This window comes from Microtus pennsylvanicus, chromosome 10, assembly GCF_037038515.1.
Source record: "Microtus pennsylvanicus isolate mMicPen1 chromosome 10, mMicPen1.hap1, whole genome shotgun sequence".
Classification (NCBI taxonomy): domain Eukaryota; kingdom Metazoa; phylum Chordata; class Mammalia; order Rodentia; family Cricetidae; genus Microtus; species Microtus pennsylvanicus.
Genome location: NC_134588.1, coordinates 92550230 through 92560370, shown reverse-complemented (window position 1 = coordinate 92560370; position 10141 = coordinate 92550230). Strand labels below are relative to the sequence as shown.

The following is a 10141-nucleotide window of genomic DNA, read 5'->3' as shown; positions in this document are numbered from 1 at the left end:
TTTAGTGAGCATTTGCTATTACATGTCGCTTAACCAGCTGCAGTCGGTCTAATGAAGCAGCTATGCAAATCCTCAGGCACAGACTTTTCCTTGGACAATGTGAGTGACTTTGACAGTTGCGAAGCTGTTGGGGGTGCCATGGAAAAATCACTGTAAGAATTGTCTCTCCAGCAATGGCATCAGTTCCTTTATGTGCCTAGGTTAGAAGCTAAGTTTCCAGGTTTGTTGTGTTTTCTTGTCTACTGAATCTTCAGGATTAGTTTGAACTGTTGCTGTGTTGAGAGCAATAACCCCACAGCAAACAATCACCACCAGCAATGGGACAATTAATTGTAGCCAATGATACTTACTTTTGTAAACTAGAACGGGACATAAATACAACAATTGTACAATTCAGATTAGAAAAAGAAAAGGGGGGCTCAGAGATCCATCTTCCTTAAGAGAGACACAAGCATGATTCTCCACCCTTAGCTTGATGGGGTATCCAGGACCAGAGAGAAAACATCCAAGATTCTGGGTGCCCCCCCAAGTCCATGCTCTCTAGAGAACTGTGGAGGGATAAGTGCTTCCCAATAACTCCCGTCTGGTGGTCCCTTGAGCCAGTGAAATCCATGGGAGACATAATGCTCTTCACTGATTATTTGCATGTAACAAACACCATCAGAGCTTAATTCTGAGATTTTACTTCTTGCTTTGTTTTATGAGCATAATGAGATAAAGCAAAATTTCTTCCTTCAAAGGCAAGCATTTCAAAGTTCCCTCCTTACATGACATGTAGGAAGAGTGACTTTGCAGGGGGAGGGTTGAGACAAGGTTTCTATGTGTAACAGCCCTAGCTGTCCTGGAACTAGCTTTTTTAGACCAGGCTGGCCTCAAACTCACAGAGATCCACCTGCCCAGCTCAAGAGTGGCTTTTCTTAGGAGCGATAGAGGAACCCACAAGACAGCCCTCAGTGCGTTCACTCTCCTCCTTCAGGACCTGCACACACACCTCGTTGCACGGTTGATTTCCTTCCCCACCATCCTCAGCTAATACAGACTCTCCAAGATGATTGTACCCTTGCTTCCTTCAGTTTCCCAAACCTCTTCAATTCGATACATACAAACACTCTTCACAGGATCAAGAGACAATTTTGAGATCAAAATACTAATTGTAATCTTTTATGTCTATATAGGACGTGAGAGTTTTTAAAAGTCATTTAACAAAATTATCCCATTAATCATCAGAAAAATTCCATTCTGCATGGCTGTTAGCATCAAGACTTGGCAAGGACTCTGCTGTGGAGCTAGGTCCTGGGTCTTCTCATTGCACAGACAAGCTCAGATGCCCTGATTGTACCAATTTCAAAAGCTCATATGTCCACTTTCTCTTCACCTGCTAAAGACTATATATTTCTTTATCAATTCACCCTGTAGCCTGAGTTTCTCAGAGTAAAGTACAGCCCATGAAGTCTGCCTGAGCAGCAATAGGTGCCGCTGTCATTGAGTGTGGTATTTCTAATGAAGATTTTGGAGCCATCATAAGATTATGCAAGACCAAGATCATCCTTGTTGTAGGTCACTTTAGGAACATCCCAGTTCTTCCAGCCATGGCTCTAATGAGGAAGGACCCCTTCCATCACCACATCTGCAGAGGCCTGAGAATCAGTCAGTCTGAAGAGCGTTCATGGTATGACTGAAGAAGGGCTGCAGGGGGAAAAGGACAGACAGGCCCACGGGCAGATTAAAAAGGGGTCATCCACGGATGATCCATCCACCCCTTTATTGGTTCATAAGATAAACTAAAAAAAGAGACAAAATTATATGTATACCCTAACTTCTACACCAGTGAATTCTTTATCCCCCTGAAAAGTCAGTCTAGAGCTAAAAATTCTCCAAAGCCATTCCTGCCCCCATTCCCTCCTCCCTGCCCCATTCCCCTTTTCTCTGTCCCACTCTCCTCCTCCCTGCCTCACTCCCCTATTCCCTGCCCCACTCCCCTATTCCCTGCCCCATTCCCCTTTTCTCTGTCCCACTCTCCCCCTCCCTGCCCCACTCCCCTATTCCCTGCCCCATTCCCCTTTTCTCTGTCCCACTCTCCTCCTCCCTGCCTCACTCCCCTATTCCCTGTCCCACTCTCCTCCTCCCTGCCTCACTCCCCTCCTCTCTAACCCACCCCCTCCTCCCTGCCCCAGATGAGCACACACACACATACACACACACGGCTTGAAATGCAGAATCCCCTTCAAATCTGCTATACTTGGGGTCTAGTTAAGCAAAAGTAGACAGACAGACACATCCCATGGAGTTTTAGTTTAGGGAATTAATTTTGTTCTCTTTCCTCAGAGAGGGTCCTCAACTCTATTTTTAATTATTGTTTGTAAAAAAAACTTTAAAATATATGCATCAATGTTAATTACTTGTTTAATTTCTACTTACTGTACTTTCCCCTATGTAGATCTGTGCATCAAATTGTCAGGGCTTTGTCTGGTTCTATGCCCCTAATGCCTAACACAGTTTTTAGAAGGAGGCAGATACTCAATGAATATTTGTCAATAATGACTCAATGAGATATAAAAATCATATTTTATGGTTAATGCCACTTTTAAAAATTGTAAAACATTCATAAATGGCAAATTTTGAATGAGAACACAGCTATCTTGTATAGTGTACTTAAGTAAAGACCTTTAAGAACTCGTCTCAAATAAACTTACAGTGAAATAAATAACTTCTCTCTTGTTTATTTTGTATTTAGAATTGGCTTAAAGCCTTTAAAACACCTTTCTCTCAAAAGAAAAAAATAATGTGCAACTTATCCATTCAAAAGATAGCATGCTTATTCAACATTTATTGATACTTAAATATGTTGCATTAAGTTTTGACACTAAAAGAGTAATAAAGATGAAATAAACATCAGAATTGTTTTTATTAACAGTAAAGAAAATGAGGAATGCACATAAGTATCTTTCATGGTCCATGGATTGTTCAGAACAAGTCTTCCCCCGAGCTCTATGATCCAAGTATGCACACACAGCTTTTCTCGGTGTCCATGTGTCTGCCATGACATTTGACCATATAATTCATATCTATGTAAAATAGAAGAAACAGAGCAGAGGAATAACATTTATGACTGAATGGACTTTGACTATTGAAAGATATGTAAGGAGCAGTGCAGGAGAAGACACAAAGATGTCCTGAGTCTAATCCCCGGCAGTCCTGGTCTTAAAATAACCAACACTCTTCCAATCTTCAGGTACATTACCCCTCAACAGATATATATTCCCATATTTGTTGAATTTCTATGCCATCACTTCTAGATACTCTTGCAAAATCCTTGGTTCTGATAGACGTATTTTCCACTGTCCTGAATAGTGCCACTTACAATATTCACATGTGGAGTTGTCACCCTAGAATTGGTGCCATCGTGGATCCATTTAGTAGAGTTCTTTTGAGGGGAGTTATTTCCATGACTTCTAAGGGCCAATTTCCTTTCTGTAAATATTTTTATTCAATTGCAGTTCAAGGACACAGCAGATTTCTGAGTGGCTTAAAGAAAGTAAAACTGGGAAGATAAAAGAAATTTTAAGTCATTGAAAACTATCCAGTCTCAAAAGTACAAATATCCCAATAATCAATTAGTGTCCCATCTTCCCTGGCAGAGGTGGTGACAAATCTCTGTTTTGATATCTAGGAAAAGCAATAAAGGGTGAAGTAAACAGAGTTGTGGCCTCAGGAAGCAACCAAGAGAGATATAAAGGTAGTGCACAAAAATAAGAGGTTTGGAAAGAAGCAAACTAATGTAATGAGTTAACCTATGTTAATTCTCTTCTTTTCAATTTCAATATCTAGAAATGAAAATTGTAATCTATTTGCAGATAAAGATGGTATTTGTCACAATCATTGCTTATCATAATGGTATATATTGTTTAATAAATAATTATTAAATGACTGACTGTAGGAATAATGGATAAATAAATATCAAAGGCTTCAAAACATGTCAGGAACAACTGTCAATCATTTCAAACTACAGAAAGGATTAGTACACTTTATTATACAATGTATGTTAATAAATTATAATAATGAAAAGAAAACTATAAAATAGACTTGATAAAATATAAGTTTTATAAGGTCTAAATTACTATAACTATTTAATTGTAAATATATAGGATGAGGAATATTTGAAATTTAGACAGTCATTTTTTATATCAGTTTTATTTTTTTATTAAAAATTTCTGCCTCCTCTCCGCCTCCCTTTTCCCTCCCCCTCCTCCCATTCCCCACCCCCCACTCCCCTCCCCCTCCCTCTCCAGTCCGAAGTGCTAAGACAGTGTCATTCTTGGATGGCTTTCAGGAGCAAGGAGATGCAGTGAAAATTTAAGCAGAAGCTAAATAAATAGCTAAATAGTGGTGACAAAGGGAGATAGAGTCAAGGAACAATATTCAGATCTCAGGGACTTACGATAGAATCAAGTCTTTGTCAGCTGTACAACCTCCACTAAGTGACGTAATCTGAGATAGAGGACTCTCAGTTATAGCACACCAATAAGAATAGTAATGTGGATGTCAGGTGAGCAGGTGTGAAAGGCCTAGAACAGCAGCTGAGGCATGTCAGTGTAAGACACTGCTGGTGGCTCAAGCCAAAGAAGAGACGACTTGAAAGGGGAAACTGGTACACAGAAAATTTTTGAACAAGGGGAAAGAAGGAATAGATAAGGCACGGCTAGGAAACAGGCTGTCCAGGGTGAGAAAGATTCGCAGTCATTAGGAAACAAATATGGTGGTATAGAGTCACACAAGTGGAGAGCAATGCTCAGACACATCGGAGGAACAAAGACAAAGGACTCGCTCGATAGTGTGACACCCAGAGCTGCAAAATGAATAAAGGGCAAGTTAGCATCTAGTCCCAACTTCCAGGACATAAGAGGTCCGGGATTGGTGTAGGAATGAAACCTACATCCGTGAAGTGTGGTGATATTTTGCTTGTGATCTAACAAATAAAGCTTGCTGGAAGATCAGAGTGCAGAGCCAAGCCACCAGTCAGTCTTAGAAGCCAGGCAGTGGTGGCACACACCTCTAATCCCAGCACTCAGGAGGCAGAGGCAGAATGATCTCTGTTGAGTTCAAGGCCACCTTGGGCTACACAAGATTGATCGAGTCTACAAGAGAAACAGAGCCAGGCAGTGATAACTCACTTACACCTTTAATCCCAGTATTTGGGAGTCACATGTCTTTAATCCCAGCACTATTAAAGAAGAGACAGGAGGGTATATGGCAAGAGGAGGAAGGTATGTAAGTGGGAAGGAGACAGGAGCTCAATGCAATCAGTCTGAGGACTTGAAACAGGTCACCCCATTTGGTCTGAGGATCTTGTAGAGGTAAGAACTAGTGGCTGGCTGCTCTGCTTCTCTAATCTTTCAGCTTTCACCCCCTACTATCTGATTCCGGGTTTTTATTATTAAAATCATTTAGAAATCATACTACAATGAAGTTTTAATGATCAATGGGGAGAAGAAACTTTTTTCTTTCCTATATCCTTCTCCATTGTCATCTGCTTTGTTTTCTAATGGATGTCAGAGGACTGAAAAGGTCCAAGCTATTAGCCTGGTTTCCCACTGAGGTGCTGCTCATCCCAGTTTCCTGTGTTCCTCTCTACTAAACAGTGCCAGGAAATGCCCCCATGGTTTGCCTATGTGCTGCAAGGTCCCCCAAAAAAACCATCAGCATCCCCACCCTGGTGCCCTCTAGATGCGTTTTGGTCCCTTGGGGTGGAGAGTGCATGAATCCATACTTTCAGGTGAGCAGCAGGGCCAGCCACAGCTGGGCAGACCCTCCAGTGGCAGTAGCTTTTGCCTTTGTGCCTTCAAGTGCTGTGCCAGAGAGCTGTACGGTTCCAAAAATAGGCTTGAAACCAAAAAGGAGAAGGAAATGTTTTCTGCACCATATCTGGTTCACTCATCAGCTTCGCCTGGGCTTGGCTTTCTCCAGAGATAATAACAATGTTGTGCCAAATTGGGCAATTTTATAGTCACCCAATTGCTCCCATTGAACCTGAAGCTGCACACCGAGAATCTGGTGGCTGAGGACCATGGGTCTCAGCAGAGCCACAGGCTTCCTTAAGGTACCATTCAATGCACAAGTATTGGTTTGCATCTTAGAAGCATGGGGTATAGGGGACTGCAGAATAAAGTAAGTACTAATTGAATCCCTTGATAGGTGCCAGGCACTGTGTAAATATAACTGATACTATTCATAAAAAATCTTATGGGTTAGATATTACTGTCTAAATTAATTAGATTTTATTACAATCTATATTTTATTGGTAGGAAACTAGAAAGGTTATGGAATCTGTGTTATCATGCCATCTATTAAATGGAAATTTGGGGGTTTATGCATGTAAAAATATGACTCCAAAATCAATGTCTCAGCCACTATGATGCTCCATTTAAGAACCCTCCAGATCATTGAGAACAATGGCTGAAATGCTTTGGGTTTCTCTCAGTTACTGACCCTCTCCTACTTAGTCTGCTGATTGCCTCACTCAGTCTGGCTCTGATTCACTGTGATCCCCTATATGACCAACCCTTTTGAGATAGTCTCTGGGGCTCTTATTCCACTGGGTCCTGATCTGGATCATGACACAGGAAGGTAGACACAAGCCCTAACTTATGGGATCTATGAATTTTAAATACTCCCCATATTTAGTTAATATTCAATTTTTATACTCATCCAATGTGAATTTCTCTTTTAAATGCATACTAGTTCACTTTATGTCTTGCCCCTCTGACTAATTCACTGGTTTTTTATTATAAGATTTATTAAGAAAACTAATTTCTAAAACATACGTAAAAATTTATTTCACAGAATCTAGCATGTAAAAGATGTTTAGTAAATATGCATTCTCCCTTTTATTAATTTTATTTGTTGAATAATTTTAATAGAAATATTAATTGGAGCTGGGTTACAGCAATTGGAAACCTGTACAAGATCAATAACTGGTATCTCATGGCACTGAACTTTGAGCAATTTCACTCCTCTCTGGAGTCATGGGAAAAAAGCAGGATCAGGAAGGAACAGAACACAGAAGTGTGGTTGGGAGAGACATTAAGGGAAAAGAGAAAAGGCTCTTGTTTTGAGGTGCTGGGGGGTCATATTTGAATTCCTCGATTCTGGAAGAGACAGAGACAGATTATACACTATACATTGATGAGAATTTACTGAGAGATTTGGGGGTTCCTCTTTCCTAGGATAGGGTCCTCCAGTAAAGCTGACTGAACTGCTGTCACTTTGCTGTGACTCAAACAGTTTCTACAAGGGCTTTTCCTGAAGCTGTGCAAACAGCTCCTACTTACATTTCCGTGGGAGCAGAAGTGAGCTCCCTGAGAGGTGCTTGCCTAGTCTGAAGAGGAAGGGGGTGTTAGTGAGATCGCTTTTATTTGCTTCACCATCTAAAGCTTACACTTAAGTGCCCAACAGTGAGAGGAAGAAGATGCTTTAGACACAGCAACAAACAACAGAAAAACAGTAGGGACGACCAAGGAAGTTCACTAAAGCTTAAGAACAAACTAAACTAGCAGCCCTTTAAAAAGTAAACCAGATGGCCACCAGAAAGAAAACAATCATATTCTAATAACTAAAGAGCACTGAAGTGTTAATCTAATTATTCCTTATCAATAAAAATTCAGAAGTCAGATATCGGGGTAAGTAAGAATCTAAAGGATCAGAGAAGCAGAGAAGCCATCAGTTCTTTACCACCTGCTCTATTCCACTCCACCCCACCTCACCACTTACTGTCTACAGTCTCCAAAACCTCTGTGGTTAATTTTGGTCAGCTAGTAGCTAGCTCTGTCCTCTGATTCCAAGGAAGCTTTATTTGTGAAACACAATCAAAACATCACAACAACAGAACATTACTAAATTAAGCAAAGGAAAAAGCTCAGAATTCAGAAGGCAGACTTAAGCTCCAAATTAATGAGAGCTTCAAATACCCTTCTTGATAGTTTCCATTCTATACATTCTTAACCTTATATAAAAAATTCCATCCATGTTTTGTATTCATGCCTAGATGAAGTAGCTTCTCAGTTCTTCAGTACAGTTTGTCTAGACTAAGAACATGTGCTTTGAGGCACGGGAAGGTTTTAAATCTTATGGAAATTGTATTTTAAACTAATTTGTTTCCTCTGTGATTATTATTCTTGTGAGCATGCATTTGAGAATATTATTCTGAGAAGGAATCAATAGGCTCAGGGCACCGAAAATAAATGGAAGAAACTTCTCCCTGCCTTGAAAGTTTTTGTGATGATAAATGGTTCAATAACACACACACACACACACACACACACACACACACACACACACACAAAGGTTGTCCTGGATTTTGAATATAAACACATATATACATAATACACAATTGCTCACCCTGCTCAGATTTAGACCTGTTGCCAGTTCTCAGAAGACTCAATCAATATTTCAGTTTGTCACATGGAGACATAAAATTCTAATGGCCATGCATAAATGATGAGATTTTTGTTCTGAAAGGTGTTTTTGAAATTGGATTCAGAGTGAGAAGTTTTTAACCAAAACTTCATTGTCTTGTACCATGTCTGAAAGAGCAGCATCAAAACTTAGCCTACCCACTGCCTGCTTCTTCCAAAGTCAGGAAACCAAAGGGCCAATGTGCTAGCCTACTCTATATGTTCAATAAAACCAAGATCCACATAATATTAAATATGACTGTTGAAAAGACAGTATACCTGTCTTCTCATGGTATATGTATTTCATAAATAGCACATGCTCTCTAATGATCATGGGCAAGGCTAAATATGCAACACATTTTATCAGTTTCATTCCTCCTACCAACTCTATGTCATTAGTAAGAAGGAAATTATATCATAAAGAAGCTAAGCAGTGTTTGAAGGACTTTCAGTTGCCAACTAAAGACCTAAGATTTTAAGCAAGGCAATTTGGCAGTAAAGTACATACAGGTAACCAGGTAGACGGACAGAGTGATGCACCTTTGTTCTGTCAGCACACTGGGACTAAGTCCCTATGGATTCATAACACCTACTCAAAAACTTCTTAGGCTTACCAGAGCTACTCATGCAGACAAGAAACCATTGATCTAATTCATCCAGTTCTTGTTTTATACATTACTTTCATCATTCCAAGATATGATTTCTCAATCCACAGCCATGCAATTAGTTGTCACTGGTGGCATTTTGATTTTGTTTATTCTATGAAGATCTCGTTTTTTCTAAAAGATTTATTTTTATTTATGTGTGTGCATGTATGTTTGGGATGGCTACAAATCCAGCAGAGTCATAATACCCACTCAAACAGGAGTTCCATGGTGTTCTGTGCCTGACATGGGTGCTGAGAACCAAACTCCAGTCTTCTGCAACAGCAGCCAGTGCTCTTAACCACTGAGCCATCTTTCCAACCCCTCTCTTCCAGTTTTAAGAAATAATTTCTCTCTAACCAGAAAGGGAGAAACTAGTGGAAATTTTCACGGGAAACAAACACCATTTGAATGGAAATTAACCATACAATATATACCTAACAGCTGATGTATTAAAAACAAAATAAGACTATCATGCAAAGCTAAAGGTAACCGTAATTAAATTTTAAAACTTGGTATGATTAAAGATGATATGCTATGGGCTATTTATGGGAAGGTCTTACCAGAAAGACCAACTTAATGTTATAATGGAAGTCAAGTGGTTAAAACATTAGAGCGCATGGTTATTTTCTGAATGCAGATGAATACTCAATACACTGGGGAGAGCTAACCTAAGTGGTGTTAGAATTCTTGGGTACTCCCTAATCTACAAAATATACAGGAAAATAAAAGCATTCATAGGTGCCCTAAATTTTCTCAGGGCTGGACCAGCAACTGAGCGTAATGTAGTCTACATCATACCCTGTGTTATAGCATGTATGTAGGGTGGGCATCTGATTTTTAAGCGCCCATCTTTGGGATATATAAACAGCCACTCACTTTGCAGATGAGGCATCTGTGGCATCTTATAGATGAGGGAAGAGTCTGGGCCACGAGGGGCTCTAAAGCACACTGACTACACGCTTTGCCTCTGAACATCATTTCTAGCCAAGAGAACTAAAGCAATTCAGACTTGCCTTCCTGTCTTCCTAGAGATGCAGATGTGGA

At 40.0% G+C, this 10141-nt stretch overlaps 1 pseudogene; it reads right to left on the bottom strand.

The window, feature by feature from the left end:
• Positions 1 to 239: 239 nt before the first annotated feature.
• The window catches only part of LOC142858165 (high affinity immunoglobulin epsilon receptor subunit alpha-like), a 69079-nt pseudogene continuing 59177 nt past the window's right edge, over positions 240 to 10141 (bottom strand).